Here is a 17,818-nt window from a genome sequence, read left to right as displayed (position 1 = left end):
TAAACCATATTAACTTCTTGTAGCTTTAATCTGTTGTGTGTGTGTGTGTGTGTGTGTGTGTGTGTGTGTTACAGAAAGAAACTTACTCTACAGTTCTTTTAAGTTGGTGAATTTTCTGAAAGTTCCCTACTTCCTCCCACATTTAGAAATTGCAGTGGCAGGTTTCCGTGTAACCTGGATTGTGTTTTCTAATTCAGTGTTTTTGCAAGGAATTCTGCCATAGAATTATAGGTATTCCCGCCCTATGACTAATGTTTGTAGTTTGACTGTCATTTCAGAATTAATAATGAAGTGTGTCGATGGCTGTTACTTCGTGCAGAGGTAGGGGTGTTACTTTGTACTGAAGACAATTATCATTGTCGCTTGTTTTATTTTTCACTGGGGTTCCAGGTAGAGGAAATTCCATTCCTTCTGGATCCTGAGAGATGAGCTTTCCCTCTTCTGTATACCCAATTCTCTGAGTCCTAGAACTTGAAGGGTTTCAGTACGTGTCCAAGGCCTGCCGTATCCCTTCCTGAATGAGTCTTAAGTACAAGCTTAATTGCAGAACGGAGACTCCAGAAAACTGCTCAATAGATGGATGTGCTTTAAACTCTGGGGATTGGTTGACTCTGCCTTCCTGTTACTATGGCAGACCTTTTCCTTTTAGGAACTTGTGGGCATTTCAAACTATTATATTTTGTTCAGGAGGAAAATAACTACATGTGCTAGTTTGCTTTCTTTTTTCTATCCTCATGGAATCACCTGATTTGACTTAAGTATACAGAGTTACCACATTAGAATGCACTATAACAATTCAGAAGGACTCCATGTGACAGCAAAACCCAACAACTTGAAGAAATTCTGTATTCACTAGTTTCAAATTATATAAAATTGAAAATGTTTGAAATGTTTTTGTCATAATATTACTCTTCCAATTATAGTGGTAGAAAACTATGTTATTTTTGTTCATTTAATCTATATTAATTTATTGTGTGCGACAAAAACATATAGTCACTTATTATTTCAATGTCAGATTTTCTGTTTATTTTCAAGTACATGACAGAATATGGATTTTATAATTTACTATAACATGCCATCTTTAAAAATATTTTAAATGTTTCTATTGTCAACATCATATGCAGGCTTTTCATTCTAAATCTTCATGAATCTTCTTCTTCACCCTCCCTAATTCATATATGTTTATGATTATTATCATTTCACACACACACACACACACACGTGTGCATGCAGCAGAGAAACAAAGGAAGAGAGACAGAGAGATAGAAACAGAGAGAGAGAGAGAGAGAGAGAGAGAGAGAGAGAAAGAGACAGAGACAGAGACAGAGAGACAGAGAGACAGAGAGACAGAGAGATCTTGCTGAACCCGGGTAGTGCAGATGACATGTAATTTAGGGCTGGCTCCTTGGGTATGAACAACCTGTAAGAAGTCTCACTTCTGAAGAGAACTCCTTCCTCTCCAAGCAGCTACTGATGGCCTATGGGGATGGGGCCTGTGAACCTTTTCTTCCTTGTCCATGCTAGATGTTGGCTGAAGTGGACCTCTGCAATCGTACTGCCAAAATGAGTAGCACAGCATCCCTGTCATGTCTAGAAGACACTATTTTGCAGGAGTCCTCCCAGTTTCTGCCCCTCTTCTGTGATTTATCCCAGGTCCTTGGGACTAAGAGTGATGTTATAGAGGTCCATTTAGACATGGGCACTCCATGGTGACTTATGGTTGGCACTTTGACCAATTTTTGATAATATTCTCAATCTGTTGGAAAAAAAGAAGCTCCTTTGAGGAGGATGGAGAGCTGTACTTACCTATGGGTACAAGGATAATATTTACAATGCACTTGGATACTACACCAATGAAACAGAATGATGGCAGTCAGTTCTCCTCTAATGTCCATGATCTCTCCAGCCAAAAGCTCTTGGCTAGATCTAGAGCACAGGCATGAATTCCTGTGTGTTGAACAGGCCAATCTAATACCTGCTGAATAAGCCCTAAAACACTACTGCTGCCATCTTACCATTGGGTATACCTCTCCAGGCTGGTCGTTAACGCAGTCTGCAGGATGTACTGTTGAGCAGGACTGCAGATGACTTTTGTTCTCCACCATCTTGCACAGCATCTTCAGACATTGCAGCAGATACTATGCAGGTGGATTCCAGGTTATGTACCAGTTGATTCTTTTTTTCAATTCCCATGATTGAAGCATGCATTGTCCTTAGCAATACGGTCTTACCTTCAAGTTCTGGAAGGCAAGCAAGAGCCATGGCAATCACCTGTACTATTTAGTAGAGGGTGGCTTGAACTTCCCAAGCAACAATTTGAAGGGAAGTACCATCACTTAGTACAGGGCATTTTGTTTGATAGTTTAAGGCTTCTGTAGGGAGAATTATCCCTAACAGTGGAGTAACTTAATTAAAAAAAAAAAGCTATAAAATAGTTTGTTTCCTCATGGCATTTTCAAAGTGTTATCCAATCCCCAACATGCACACACACACACCACATACACACACCACACATACACAAATACACACACACCACATATACACACACCCCACACATACACACTTGTCACATACACACACACACCACACATACATACACACACACACCACATACATACACACCACACACACCACATACATACACACCACACACACACACATACACACACACACACACACCACACATTCATACACACACACCACATACATACACACCACACACACACACACATACACATACACATACACACACACATCACACATACATACACAAACACACACCACACAGACACATACATACACATACACACCACATACATACACACACACCATACACACACACACCACATACATACACACACACCATATACACACACACCACATACACACAAACACACATCACTCATACATACACATACACACATCACACAGACACACACATACCACATACATACACATACACACCACATACATACACACACACAATACACACACACACACACCACATACACACACACCACACATACACACACTCCTTCGTTACGCTTTCAGCCTTCCCTTAACCCAATTTTTCTTAAAGAAAAAAAAAATTAACCAACAGTAAGCAATATGACATGCAAGCACACGGAATTTAAATGTTATAATATTTCAAACTATTCACATGATTTTATTCAATATGATCGGGAGAGGTGTAAACTCAAAATTCTTAAGGAGGAGAAATAATTTCTGTGGAATAGTAACTTTTTATGTGATCTTAAGACAAAGAGATTTAAGAGTGCCTCCTAAATTGGCTCTTAAATATTTTAAACGGCTGTGACTCGGCAGTGACTCCTGGGTTTAAGTGGTTTCAAGTGCCACTCACACTGCCTCTATATATATTTGTTTACATAGCCTTAGTCCATACTGTATTTTATAAGAATAGGCAGGTATTTATTTCAAAATTCCTGAATCGTGCATTGCATATAAAACTCTGGCTGTCATATGAAATGATGTAAATATGTACTTGTCTAGGTGGTAGGATTCATGGATCTGTACACAAATGTCAACCCAGTTATCTTACAGTATCTGTCTGACAAATGATTAAATGGAGTTAATTGTATGGCTGACATGCCTCGAGATAGAAAGAGAACAAAGCTAACTGTTCTAGAAGCCCTGTCTCCCGTCTCCCATCTCCCTGACCTCACTAACATTGTACTCAACCTCAAAGTATGTTCAGCTGTGACTTCCTGTAGACATTCTGGTGGACTAAAAAATTTTGCATGAATTTGATCATTCTTAGCATTGCAGCAAGAGCAAGAAGGCTCAAAATTACATTTATTCTCCACAAATAGCTGTTTGAATTAATAAGACAACTGGACAGCTATGGGTCATATATCAGCAGTCGCTAACCTTCAGCTTCCAAGGTATTGCATTGGTTCATGTGAACTGCTTATCACAACCCCACGTTTACTCTCATAAAAGCCCTTTCATGGTGTGTTTCAACAGCCAGGTAATAGTTACAAAAGGCAGACAACAAATTAAATGCAGGAAAATTAGCAATTTTATCTATGGAAGTTCATCAATACTATCAAACATTACTACCAGCAGTTGCAAAATGAAACACATGCTACTTACCTTCTTATATTTTCATATGTTCTTGGAAATCCAATAAGCAATGGGATTATTCCTCCCACATAGAGAAAGTATAAATTCATGAAGTAAGCAGAGACTTGAACCATCCAATGTCTCCAATGACTTCTATCCTGATGGAGTTGATTCTTATCCAATAATTTTCAAAGCATAATTCATATACCTTAAAGCAGCCTGAATATCTGTTCACATAAACAAGAACATATACAAACAAAGCACATGACCAAAGTTAAGAGAACAGAATTATACAAAAGCTCTAGCACAGATACATACACACGAATCACTCTGCTCTCCTCCAAAGAATAAACACAAGTGGATCTCTTGGGAAACCTTGAACAATAACAGCAAAAAAAGGAAAAAAAATCATTAAAATGGAAAAACTCTGGGACAATTACATGCAAGTAGTTGATGCTACTGGCAATTAGAGTGTGGCCCTCTCCTCACAGTCTGCAAAAAAAGACTTGAATATAGCATTACTAGACCTTTCTCCATATATATATACTAAATTTAAACATTTAAAAATCATATAATTATGCATGTTTACAAAAACATCATTGCCAACCATGGTGACACAAGCCTGTACTATTAGAATGTGGGAAACTGAAGGAGAAAATGCTGGGTTGGAGGCCAGCCTGGGCTACATAGTGAGATACTGTCAACACAACATAGAGAAAGTGTGGTGGGGGACGGGGCAGAGAGGAGCTATAGTTGCTTAGCTCTTGTTAACAGCTTTTAGTTCCTAAGCCTTTTAGTAAACAGAGAGAAAGAGTGCCAAGCTGCTTCACTGTTCCTTTACAGGGCAATGCTGCATTTATTTGATGCACACATTTTATTTAATTTAATTGTGTGGCCTTGCAGTCGTCTCACTGCTTAGGGTTTCTCAATAAAGATCTTGATCTACCTTCCATCCTAAAAGTTGATACCTGATAAACAAAGATGCAGGGTGAAGGTTAGATATTAAGAAGCAATTTTAGATGCCACACTTAAAAGAAACAGAGATTTGGTACAAAAGACTTAAGAGGAACAAGGATTCTTCATAAAAAGTAGAACAAATAACTGTGGAAATTGAAAAGGGATCTTAGGTGTGAAATAGGGTCAAGTTAAAAAGCCTTCTTTGCTATGTAACAGAGACACCTGCTGGTCACTAAACATTTCATGGCTCAAAACCCCAAATACATTTGATCCTTTGCTCTAAATGAAACACTCCCACACAAAGTCTTTATGCTCCTGGAAACTCAAACATAAATATGCAAGTAGTTGATGCTTATGGAACAGGCTCCATAAAACAGATAATAATTAAATTAATTTCATGTATGTTCGCTCATATTAAATCTTGAACAGGAAGTGAACCCTGCCAGCTAAACTATGCTTATTCCATTTTCCTGGATGTGCTCTGTATGACACAACTCTAGAAGACACACAAGAGACACGTGAGCACAGCACGCTCTGGTCCTTCAAGAAGAAGCAGGCATTTTTTTGTTTCTGAAGATGCACAGTAGCACTATGGTCAGCAAAAGATGAAACCCTGAACAGAACACACTTCTAAGTCACTTGTTTAGTATTGTGGTATTTGAAAACTAACACAAACTATGATTATCTAAAGGCACTGAAAGTTAATCTTATACTCTTTTAAGGGGATTAAACAAACTGACTTGCTTTTCTCACAATAATAGAAGACTGATGCCATGTCTCCATAGAAACTAGATCGATTCTTGCAAGGTGTCAGCCGTGAGGACTGATCAGATGTTATGATGGTACATGGGGAATCTCCCCTACCAGAATGTTTACTCATTGGTGATGCATCCTGTACCTTAAATAATGCAAACTGAAAGAAACACCATGGTTAAACACAGTTTTGGACAATGAAATATTCTTTATACTTTAGAACTCTGATGTTTCATGTTTTGTAACACAAGATCTGATTACACTTTAGAAGCCAAAATTATAGTTACAATCTAAGACAACACATAGCACTACTAAGTTAGATAATATGCGTACTAGATTCATAATGTAGGCATGAGAAGTTGCTTATTTTAATCAACTAACTCATCAATTAAAAAGAAGTTATTCACACTGTGTGCAATACTGCACTTAGCAGCATTCAGACACAGAACTATAAGAAAGTCTCTTTCCACTGAGCCCAGATTTTAATTGGATATGTCACTTATTTCACATAAATAATAATGTGCAATAAAAGTCAGAATTTAATTATCAGCTAAATTAAGTGATGATTAACCAAAGCCATGAAGAAGTTCAAACATGGGAGCTGTGTTACCCAGGGCAATGGCCCAATGGAAACGAGCACTGAGGGGCTGGTGACAGTGAGCTAGATTTGTGGAGGAGAACATCTAGAGAACTGTATTTCATGTGCTTCCCAGAACCTTAACTTCACTGCGCAACTAAAGAGAAGTTACACAAAAGAGGCCTTCATTGAACAAAAAAATGTAGACAAGGAGCTCATATTCTTTAAGCAGAGGGTGAATTGAGGGTTCTAGCAAGAAATGTTTGGCTGGAAAAGAGTGGGCCAATTGAACAAATTTTTGAAAGCCTGGCAATAAAGTTTAGATTCGATGCATTAAAGTATAAAATGCATTTTGATAAATTCAAAGAGAGTGGCTTAATAAATTCCGTCTTTAAGAGAGATTAGTCTGGCAGCCATTCGCCATAAGTGGTCTAATATGGATTGGTTCCACTTGAGTTACTTTGCTAACAATATTTGGACTCAAAATTCATCTACAAAGAAAGCATTTCATATATCTTTACATATTTTATTTTACAGGGTGGTCAAATTATTTATCTGGTGTCTACACTAATAATACGTGAGGAAGACAATGAAGCAGTAAGTTTAACCGAAAAATCCCAAACTTAGGCTCTTCTGCCCTGATTTTTCCACCTTATGATAAAACAAAAACACAAGAGTAATTAACATTCTGCTTTTACTCATCTACTGCATTTATGAAAAGTAGGGATGTTCTGAACCATATATATGTTACTGTTCTATTTTTTCAAGCACTGAACATATACCATTCACTTCATTCTTATAATACTCCTGCCAGAGAGTCAGTATGATCTCTAGTTCTGTGGCTCCAGATTCTGAACCTCACAAGAAGTGAAAGATGTCATATATTGTATATTGGGATGTGAAGCCAGGTCTTTCTGGTCAAAAAGCTTGTGGTCTCCTGCATGATCTTACTCAGACAATGATTCTTGTCCCTCCTTCATTCTCATAATGCCACATGTCAAATTGAAAAGTTACACTCAGCTACATCAATATTATTGAATGCCAAACTGTGGGTGGACTTCTCCAGCACTGATCATGGAAAGCATTCGTACTGATAGCCAAGTCTGGCTAAGGAATCAAATGGGCACAGTTCCAATTCTCAATTACAAAATTCATTCTATGCATTCTAGACACACAAAGGGGCCCAGAGTTGAATACTAGACAAGAACATTGAAACCATTTGATACACTTTTAGGTTTGCTTCAGTTACTTCTCCACTTCAAAGGTATTACTCATATAACTCTACACTCAGGCTTAATTTTATAGTTCCTCATATAAACCATTGACATCTGTTTTCAAAGTTGACTTTCATTTTGAATGACTTGCACTATTATTGATGAGAATATTCCTATTTGGATATCAAGCAATCTCTGAGAGATAGTTTCTAAATAACTAAGAATGAAGTCAGGGCTTCTAGCTATCCCACTGTACAATCCTATACGACGTCTACAATACTGAGCAATACAGAGAAGCGAAGTGGGTTGACTTTAATGGCAGAACATAAAGCCTCCCCCTACCTACAGACGCTAACCCATAAATAAGAACTGACACTTCACAGACCGTCAGTTAGTTTCATTACTCTACATCCCACTGAGTTTTAAGCAAAAGATATCTGGAGAACTTACACTTGTAAAAAATAGGCCTCAGATATAATAAAGACTCTTATTGAGAAAATAATAACACACATAAAGTCCAGCTACATTGAATGTTAAGCTCTTGAGAGACTGAAGAAACTTTCCAAGGAAGTAAAAAGGCATCTTTGGAAACACAAAGAAGGACACCAAAGGGAATTCACAAAAGCGGAGATGTCCCGAGGCCAAAGTCAACCTCAACACATCAGGTCTCAAATCAGGAGCAACGGCAATGATGGTGGAGATCTCGGAAAGAACTATGTGGTCCCAAGTTTGTTCTCTTAATCCAGCTGGATCATCTCACACATTCTTTATTAATTAAAAAAATACAATAAAATCAGACAACTAACTTCTGAGGAAGAATAAAACAAATATATGTATTTGTCCAGATAAACAGTATAATTTAGTACTCAGCTGCAATAAAAATATCAGATCACTTGCACAGTAAAACAGAATAGAGTGAGAAGCAGACCTATGCACCTTGCAACCCTGTAAATAACAAGGACATTTAACACTATAGGATTTATGTTTAATAAATAGTCCTACACTAATATCTGTACAGAAAAGAAGGAGTAGCATCCTAACACACTATCAGTCCAAAGAGGAGTAGAGACCCAATATGAAACGTGAAAAAGGATAACATGGTATAATATCCTAGTGAATTTGATATAAGTTAGTGGTTAATGATATACAAAAGATAAAAAGTATAAAACTACATTACATAATTAATAAATTCAAATAATCTTAAAAGAGATGAAACTAGTGGAGGTATTTATAACCTATATGATCTACTAAATACTAGCAGTTAAAATATAAAGAAACACCACGACTTGAACAGAAAAGGAAAATAAAGACAAAAATACTGAATTTCCCTAACAATCAGGAAAATTCAAATACATATCACAGAGACACACCATTCTGTTTTCTGGCGAATATGATGATGTTGAAGCTTCTCTCAGATGACTCTAGACTGGGTCAAGTTGACAGTTAAAGCTGTCGATGTCAACTTGACACAAAAACATATCACTTTAAACCACACAATTCCATTCCTTCTCAAGTCTCATGTTAATATAACGGTATGAAATAAAGAACTTTAAAAGTGCCACAGTCTTTTAAAAGTTCCAATAATTAAAAAGTTCAATGTCTTTTTAAAGGTCCAAAGTCTCTTAACCTTGGATTCCTATAAAGTCAAAAGCAAGTTAAATACTTCCTACTTCCATCAAAGAAGATCCGAGGCATAGAAAAAAGTCAGATCAAAGGGGATCCAAAACCTAGCAGTGTAAATCCCAGTCTCATAAGCCCAATGTTCAGCATCTGCAACTCATTCACTGGGCAGTCGTCTGGTCATCTCCTGCACACGCAATTTGTCTTAAGGGCTTAGGCCTATTCCACTCTACACCTAGAAATGTCCCACATTCCTGGCATCTCCAATATCCTGTAGTCTCCACAGCAACTGAGGTGGCATCTTAACTACTGGCCTCTCCACAGGGATTATGACTCTGCCATATGATGCCAGGCCTCAACTATTCTCTATGATTATGTCAAGCTCTCAAAACCAGCATCATCCGTGTGCTATCACATAGTCTTTACCAAGTTCTGTTGTGAGCCTGAAGAGCAACCTAGCAACTCCCCTAAATAAAACAAAACAAAAACAAACCAACCAACCAAACATAAACAAACCAACCACCAGTTGTAAACTCTGGGAAAAATATGACTTTGCCAGTGATGTACAATAAGGTTCGCTTAAGTGATGCTAATATCTTAGTAACTGTAGCTTATTCTTTCGTCCCAGCTGATTGGCCCAGTCAGATTCTTAGCTGAAAGACCACACAAATGACCCCTGCCCCAGTTCTGAGAAAAGGTTTCCTTGCTTCTGAAACCTTACAAACCAAGCTTCAATGGGCCCCAATTTCTCTTGGCATTCTTATCTTCCAAGTTCCTACAGGATGTCTAGTAAGCTTTGAGCTTTCCCACCTCAAAGTTCCATTCTTCACATTCTTCCAACAAAAAAGTTCAAAAGTACTGGGGTAGTTTGAAGGAAAAAATGACACATACACCCTGAGCAGACACACACAGAGGCTCATGAAGTTCAAAGCTCGATCCCTGGTTGGAGGCACTGCTTCGTACCCAAAAGTAAGTGTAGCATGGATAGCAGAAGTACATTATCGGGGCTGATTTTGTTACAACTGAAGGTGTGCTGCCTCTGCTTCCTGCTCTGAAACTTTGCCTGTGGCTTGTTGCTGTGCCCCTCCACCATTCTCTACTCTCCATGGGCAGCATTAAGCCCAAACCAACTTTTCCTCTATAAGCTGACTTTGACATGGGGGTTCATCACAGCAATAGAAAACCAACTAATACAAGAACAAAAAGGTAGGCGGCCAGGTCCACAGCAGCAACGCCCCACTTTTGGTATCAATTTCTGTTCTGGCTGAATCCTGATGGTGAAAACTGACCATGAGTGAAAGCAACTTAGGGAAGACAGGGAGGCTCTGACTTGGACTCAACGTCACAGCCTATTATGGAGGGAAGTCAGGGCAGGAACTTAGGCAAGAACTTAGAAGCAAGAACCATGGAGGAATGCTTGTTGTTGGCTCCCTCACAGACCAATGCTCATCAGCTAGTTTTCATAAACAGCTCAGGAACACTTGCCCATGGAATGGTGCCGACATAAGCAGAATGGGCTAGGCCCTCCTGAATTTAGTCACCATTAAAACAATATCCACAAACATGCCTGGATTAATATTATAACACAGGCAATTCCTCAATGGGCCTCATTCCTTTAAATAAATCTATGCTGTGTCGGGTTGGTAGTATACTATATATATATATATTTATATATATATGCACATATATTCACATATAAATATATATACATATATGTGCAGATATATTCACATATAAATATATATATATATGCACATATATTCACATATATATTCCTGTATGTATAAAGTATTATGTAAGATTAATATAAAACAAAATGGTAGTGGGAGTGCTGGCTCACACTTGTAATCCCAGCCTGGGACATGCAGCCAGAGTGTTCACGGTGAGTTTTCAGCTAGTCCAACAGTAAGCACAATGGTTTTCAGGCCAGCATGAACCATGGAGTCAAGACACTGTCTCTACAACAACAGCAGCAGCAGCAGCAGCAGCAACAACAACAACAACAACAACAACAAATATAGAAAACAATAAACAAAACAAATGTAAGCACTGTGCAAAGGGAGAACAAAACTGAGTCTATAGGGAAAGTCAGTAATCCAGCAAGAAGGCAGTGAGCAGAGCAGAAGGCATACCCACTTCCTGAAGCATCTTTGAAAGAAAATTATCCTCTGAAAACTGCAAAGGGCAGAAGCATGAGCAGACGCAGAAGGAAGCCGCACAGTGATCAGCATAATTTAAGAGCAGAGCGTGCCCTTATACTCTTGGGTTTACAACAGAACAGCTTGACTGTCATATGTGCGAAAGCCACAACTGAGGAAGACTCTGTTTTTGACAACAATGAGTCTCCCAGCCAGCAATGGAATAGTGCCCCTCCTCGCTCTGTTCCGTCAGAGTACACAGCAAGCAAACAGAAAATGTGTGTAAGCTTTCACAGTTGCTTTTCTGTCATTATTTTCTCATGGGAAAGCAGAACCTACTTCTTAGAACTTAGTTAGAGGTGACAGTTATTTTGGTTAATTATATAGCAGAATGAATATATACATATATATATATATATATATGGCCATATATATATATATATATATATATATATATATATATATATATGGCTGTATTGGGCACCTGGTTACCAGGGCTGCCTTCTACTCTGCAATTGGCAACAACTCCTTCATTGACCTCAACTACATGGTCTACATGATCCAGTATGACTCTATCCATGGCAAATTCAATGGCACAGGCAAGATTGAGAATGGGAAGTTTGTCAACACCAGGAAACCCATAACCATTTTCCAGGATCAGGATCCTACTAACATCAAATGTGGTAATGCTGGTGCTGAGTATGTCGTGCAGTGCAGTCTACTGGTGCCTTCACCACCATAGAGAAGGCTGAGGCCCACTTGAAAGGTGAGGCCAAAAGAGTCATCATCTCTGCCCCTTCTGCGGATGCTCCCATGTTTGTGATGGGTGTGAACCAGGAAAAATATGACTACTCACTCAAGATGGTCAGCAATGCCTCCTGTACCACCAACTGCTTAATGGAAGGGCTCATGACCATGGTCAATGCTATCATTGCCACTCAAAAGACTGTGGATGGCCCCTCTGGAAAGCTGGGCCATGATGGACATAGGGCTGTCCAGAACATCATCCCTGCATCCACTAGTGCTGCCAAGACTGTAGGCAAGGTCATCCCAGAGCTGAATGGGAAGCTCCCTGGCATGGCCTCCTGGCCCCCAATGTATTCGCTGTCAATCTGACATGCCAACTGGAGAAACTGCCAAGTATGATGACATAAAGAAGATAGTGAAGGAGGCATCCAAGGGCCCACTAAAGGGCATCGGGGGCTATACTGAGGACCAGGTTGTCTCCTGCTACTTCAACAGCAACAACCACTCCACCATGCTGGGTCTAGCATTGCTCTCAATGACAACTCTGTAAAGATCATTTCCTGGTATGATAATGAATACGCCTGAATTAACAGGGTGGTGGACCTCATGGCCTACATGACCTCCAAGGAAACCCTGGACCACCCACCCTAGCAAGGACACTGAGAGCAAGCGAGAGGCCTTTGGTTGATGAGGAGTCCCTGTTCCAACTCAGCCTCCAACATTGACCATCTCCCTCACAATTTCCATCCCAGACCCCCATAACAACAGAAGGGGCCTAGGCAGCCCTCCCTACTCTTTTGAATACCAACAATAAAGTTCGATGCATTCCCCAAAATAAGAATTTATCACAGTACCCCCAACTGTTAGAGAAACTTAATGAATATAACAAATTATGTAACATTTATTGAAGAAAACTACTTAGAAATTCTTATTAAAACAGAAACATACCAATTTCCTAGATGGACATTCCACTACTGTCTTACTGTGCATTCCCCTCTTATCAAGACATAAACATATAAAGGTTTACATTTTAAAGAATTTATAATAATTTTAGAAGGAAAGGAACTAAGTTGATTTGTAAGTTGTGCAAAAAAAAAATGATGAAAACAGAAAAATAGTAAAAGAAAAACTAAGTAATTTTGTCCATCCAGATATGTGTCTATGATAAAGTCTCAAGGACAAAGCAGTATGTTACTGACCCACAATAATAAAATGAAACAAGTATCAAGAAAAGATCTCTATGCCTACCTGTGTGTTTTTTGTCTGTTAGGTTCCTTTCTGTACTAAGAACTGAACCTAGAGCATCCTACATGTGAGGGAGGCCTCTTACCACAGTGTTACATTTCTCTTTCATTGTTATTTTGTGACAGAATCCTACTAAGTTGGGTAGGATGACCTTGAACTCACTCTGTGTAGCTAACTTGGAATCAAACTCCTAATCTTAGTCCTTTGAAATTACAGGCCTGTACCATGAGGACTGGGGGTGAGGGGTGGATTATATATGGCATATACAGTATAAAAACTGATACTTACAAGTAACATTATACAGCTGAACATATTGAATTTATGTATTTGGGAACATACACACACATAAACACACACACACATGTATGTATGTAACAACGATTAATGAAAAACATCCGTGATTTTGAAAGACAATGAGGAGGGGTTTGTGGGAGAGTTTGGAAGGAAGCAGTGGAAAGGGGAAATGATGTAATTATATTATAGTCTCAAAAGATAATTAAAAATCAATCAGTGAGAGTTTGGTTGTGGATGTTCACACCTGTAATAGTTGCTCTGCTAGGAGGATCAAAGGAGTAACTAGGGGAGTAATACTGCTTTAAAAACAAAACAACAAATAGACAAAAGAAAAGACCAAACAAACAACAAAGCAAAAAGAAAACAACCAAAATGTATTACAAGAATCAAAACCAAAATAAGCTATTAAACTAATAAGAAAGGAAGATTAATCAATAAATACTAATATAGTAAATAATAGTATTTATTAAATTAGTATTAATATTAGTATTTATTAAATATTGAAGAAGAAAGCTAAAAATTAGTCTTGCAATATAATCTATTAAATCTGCAATTTGAACATAATAGATTATAAGCATGTAAAACTGTTGTAAACTACAGGAAAATATGTATTGCATATGCTCTAAGCACATTTTTGCTGACAAAATATATAGGTATGCTACATCTATCTGTGCCAGAGAAAAATCAAGGGAATACAAGAAAAGAGAAGCTGGTTCATTTCAGAGTTTCCGTTGTTGTGATGTCTAAACTTTCTAAAATAGGCTATATAAAGAAAATATTTTCAGATGTCCTAAAATTTAGTAGAAGAAAAAAAATCCACATCAATAAAAGAATAAACCTAGGACATCAGTCTATCTTGTTAGGCCTCTGAGCTCATCATCTTCATGAATAAATCAACACATTGCTAATTCTTGAAATCCTTCAAGTAGACAGCACTGAAATAGGCTTATACTGTCTGGAATGTTGCTGAAAATAAGTTTTAAGAAAAGGACAGCTAATTTTATTACATATATGTACATATATTTATATTAATTGTATGTTATTATTGTAGATTACTTTCATTAAAATGATCCCATTAACAATTACACTTCTCTTTTCTGTTACAATAAAAAATAACTCAAAAAGAATAAAACATTTTAACAAATGTAGTAGGACGAGGTGGTTGTAGCAGTAAATATATTTTGAGTCTGAGTCGCTATTCCAAGAGTTTGGGGCCAGGAGGAAAAATAGCCAGACATACAACAAAAGTACCTACAACTCTATGATTTAAAATAAGAGTAACATCATTGCAGAACTATGATCCAGGAAAACATGTACCAAATTTCTAACCTACAGAATTGTATACTAGGCCTCTATTAGTTTTAAGGCATTTTGTTAACATAGTAACAAACAATGAAAATAACCTGTGTATGGCATGCTATATTCCTTTCGGGGGGTAAGGGTTTTCTTCTCTGAGATAATATTGTTTATGGTCCCATATTAAATGAAAATTGCGAAAGGAAAGGGTATATACTAGCTACCATTTTATTGCTGTGATTAAAATCATTGACTGAAAGGGAGTATCTTAGCTACTTTCCTATTGCTGTGACAAAACACTGTAACTAAGGCAACTTATAAAAGAAAGTGTTTACTTTGGCTTACTGTTTCTGGGGTTTAGAATCCAAGAAGGTCCAGTGCAGGGTAACAGAGGGCTTACATCTTTAACCTAAAACCACCAGAGCAACTCAAGAAAAAGTTTACATTGGCTTACAGGTCCAGAAGGCTAGATATTCGTATTGGCAGGAGAGACATGACAAACAGGCCACCAGTGCAGGAAGCTAAAAGACCATACCAAGTGCAATCAAGCTAAGAACTCTGAAAGCCTGCTTTCCAGCCATGGACTTCCTCCAAAAAGTCTCCACATCCTAAAACTTCCCTAACTTCCCCAATAGCAGCCACAACTAGGTACCAAGTGTCTAACTGCATGAGCCAGTAGGAGACATTTCTCTTTCAAAGGACAACAGAAAGGTGGGCAGAGGGAATTACAGTGAGCAGTGTTTGTATCACTGATCCTCATGATACTAGCCCCATGGCTGGTGAATCTAATGCCTGTCTGCTTCTATACTGTTGGTGGTTGGGCTACTTTTATGTGGACTACTTACACCTGGTTACTTTGTATCTTTCCATCAATTTACACCTTGACTCTCACATTTGGAAAAAAAAAAAAAAAAACAGCTCTAAAATACTGGAAGTTCTCTTCAAGGTAAAAATATATAGGCTTTCTCCAGTCTTGTTCCTTCCCAGTGATCATAGTATTTCTATGTCACACAGCATGTTGAATTAAATTTCTGATTACCTTCTCTCTCTCCTTTATTGATGCCAATGGTTACCACTGTGCTAAGCACACAGTAACTGTTCGATAACATTTATTAAAATTATCATTACCCATCAAAATCATCAATTGGATGTTTGAATTATGCTTTCTTCATTCTTCCTAAGAACTTTGGCGAATAGTAGTCATATATTCACATGCTTTCATTTTTCACATAACAAAGTATTTAAAAACACTAAAGTGTATTATAATGTTAGCCATAATTCAGATATAAAATCATTATATGTGTGATAATATCTATCTGTAGATAGGTAGGTAGACAGATAGACATAGACCAACCTATCATAGATAAAGTACATAGATAGCTAGAAACTTAAAAGATAAAAGATTTTACACAAGTAGAAAGCCAGTAGAGGTTCTTTCCCACAACTAGCAGACCTGTAGTCAACTAGGACTACTTGATTTGCACCTAAGACAGAGAAGCGCATTTAAGTTTCTAGGACCTTAAGTGTTCATGAACTTTCCCAATAGTAAAGTCACGTCTAGAAGGAGTCCTTAAGTCGTATCAAATATTAAACAGTGAGGAAAAAACATCATGTTTTATACACTAAAAAGCACCTGTAGCCTCCCCCTCAATAATTGCAGTTAATCTTTTCGTCTTGCTGGGATTCAGAATCATCATGGAAGTAAACTTCCGGGTATGTATATGAGGGCGTTTCTGACCTGATTAATTGAGGCGAAAAGACTTCGCCTAACTATGAGCACTACTATTCCGACATCCAGCAGGTTCAAGGCTGAATAAGAGAGAGAGAGAGAGAGAGAGAGAGAGAGAGAGAGAGAGAGAGAGAGAGAGAGAGAGAGAGAGAATTAAAGAGAAATGCCTTCGTTTCCTGTCTCTGCTTCCTGACTGGGTGCAATGGGGACAGCTGGCTAAAAGGTCTTGCCTCCGTGACTTCCTTGCTATGACGAACTGTACCATTGAACTTTGAACCAAAATAAATCTTGTCTTCTTCAAATTGCTTTGCTAACGTATCTTACGGCGCCAGGGGAAAAGTGATCGGATAGTCAACACGTGAAAGGACCTGTCCAGGAAGACAATTCTGGCCATTTACGACATAATTAAAACGAAAAGTAGAATGTATCTTTCCATATTTGTTTGTAACAGCATATGTGAATGTTAATATTAGATTTGAAAATATCTTGGATAAACCATGCGGTCCTGTATAAACTTCATTCCTGAAGAGCCCGTGAAATAATTTACTGCCAACAGCACCGGGCTGGCGATGCACTTAAGAACTGCAAGGATGTTTGCAATGCAACGAACAGGTACACCAGAAGAGTCTCTGGTAGGACTGCCCCACTGTGGAATGCTAAGGGGACTTCGGGGGGCTTAGGAGAAGTCTATCTAGAATCTTGATTTCGACCAAAGACTCATAATCCTTAAAAAAAGAGGCTGAACAACAAAACAAAACAAAAAAAGGAAAAACAACAAACGGAAGTTTGAATTCCCCGCCAGCCTGAAAACGCAACCCACCTCGGAATCTTAATTGGTTTTATCCTCTTTATGCCTTCCAAGCTCTGGACAGTCCAGAACTGCAGTTCCCACAATACAACGCGGTGAGGCGGGGCTATAGGGACTTTTTTTTTTTTTTTTTTTTTTTTTTACTGCGAGTAGGCTCGCGGCGTTTCGGGTTTGGTGAATGACAAACTCTGGCCTTTCCCAGACGCTGCTCCTACAACAAAGCCTGGTTTGTTGGGCCTTCGTGCGTGGGGAGGCCGAGTCTTCCCTCACTGGCCTGAGTGAAATCCGCCCCGCGGCCTCATGGTAGATGGAGTCATTGCAGTGGTGGAAATCGTAGTTCCTCCGGCTACCTCGGAG

The 17,818-nt window shown here is 38.4% G+C and overlaps 1 long non-coding RNA gene across 1 annotated transcript; it reads right to left on the bottom strand.

Moving 5' to 3' along the window:
- Nucleotides 1–1,016: 1,016 nt before the first annotated feature.
- On the bottom strand, nucleotides 1,017–17,586 carry LOC147000670 (uncharacterized). The gene is made up of 4 exons (XR_015045759.1): nucleotides 17,474–17,586; nucleotides 4,114–4,310; nucleotides 2,016–2,240; nucleotides 1,017–1,756 (listed from the first exon to the last, which is right to left on the bottom strand). It is a non-coding gene; the product is annotated as an uncharacterized LOC147000670 (long non-coding RNA).
- Nucleotides 17,587–17,818: the final 232 nt, after the last annotated feature.

The sequence above is a fragment of the Mus caroli genome, unplaced genomic scaffold, assembly GCF_978045245.1.
Source record: "Mus caroli unplaced genomic scaffold, Mus_caroli_1 scaffold_17, whole genome shotgun sequence".
Classification (NCBI taxonomy): Eukaryota; Metazoa; Chordata; class Mammalia; order Rodentia; family Muridae; genus Mus; species Mus caroli.
This window is presented reverse-complemented; position numbering and strand designations above follow the sequence as displayed.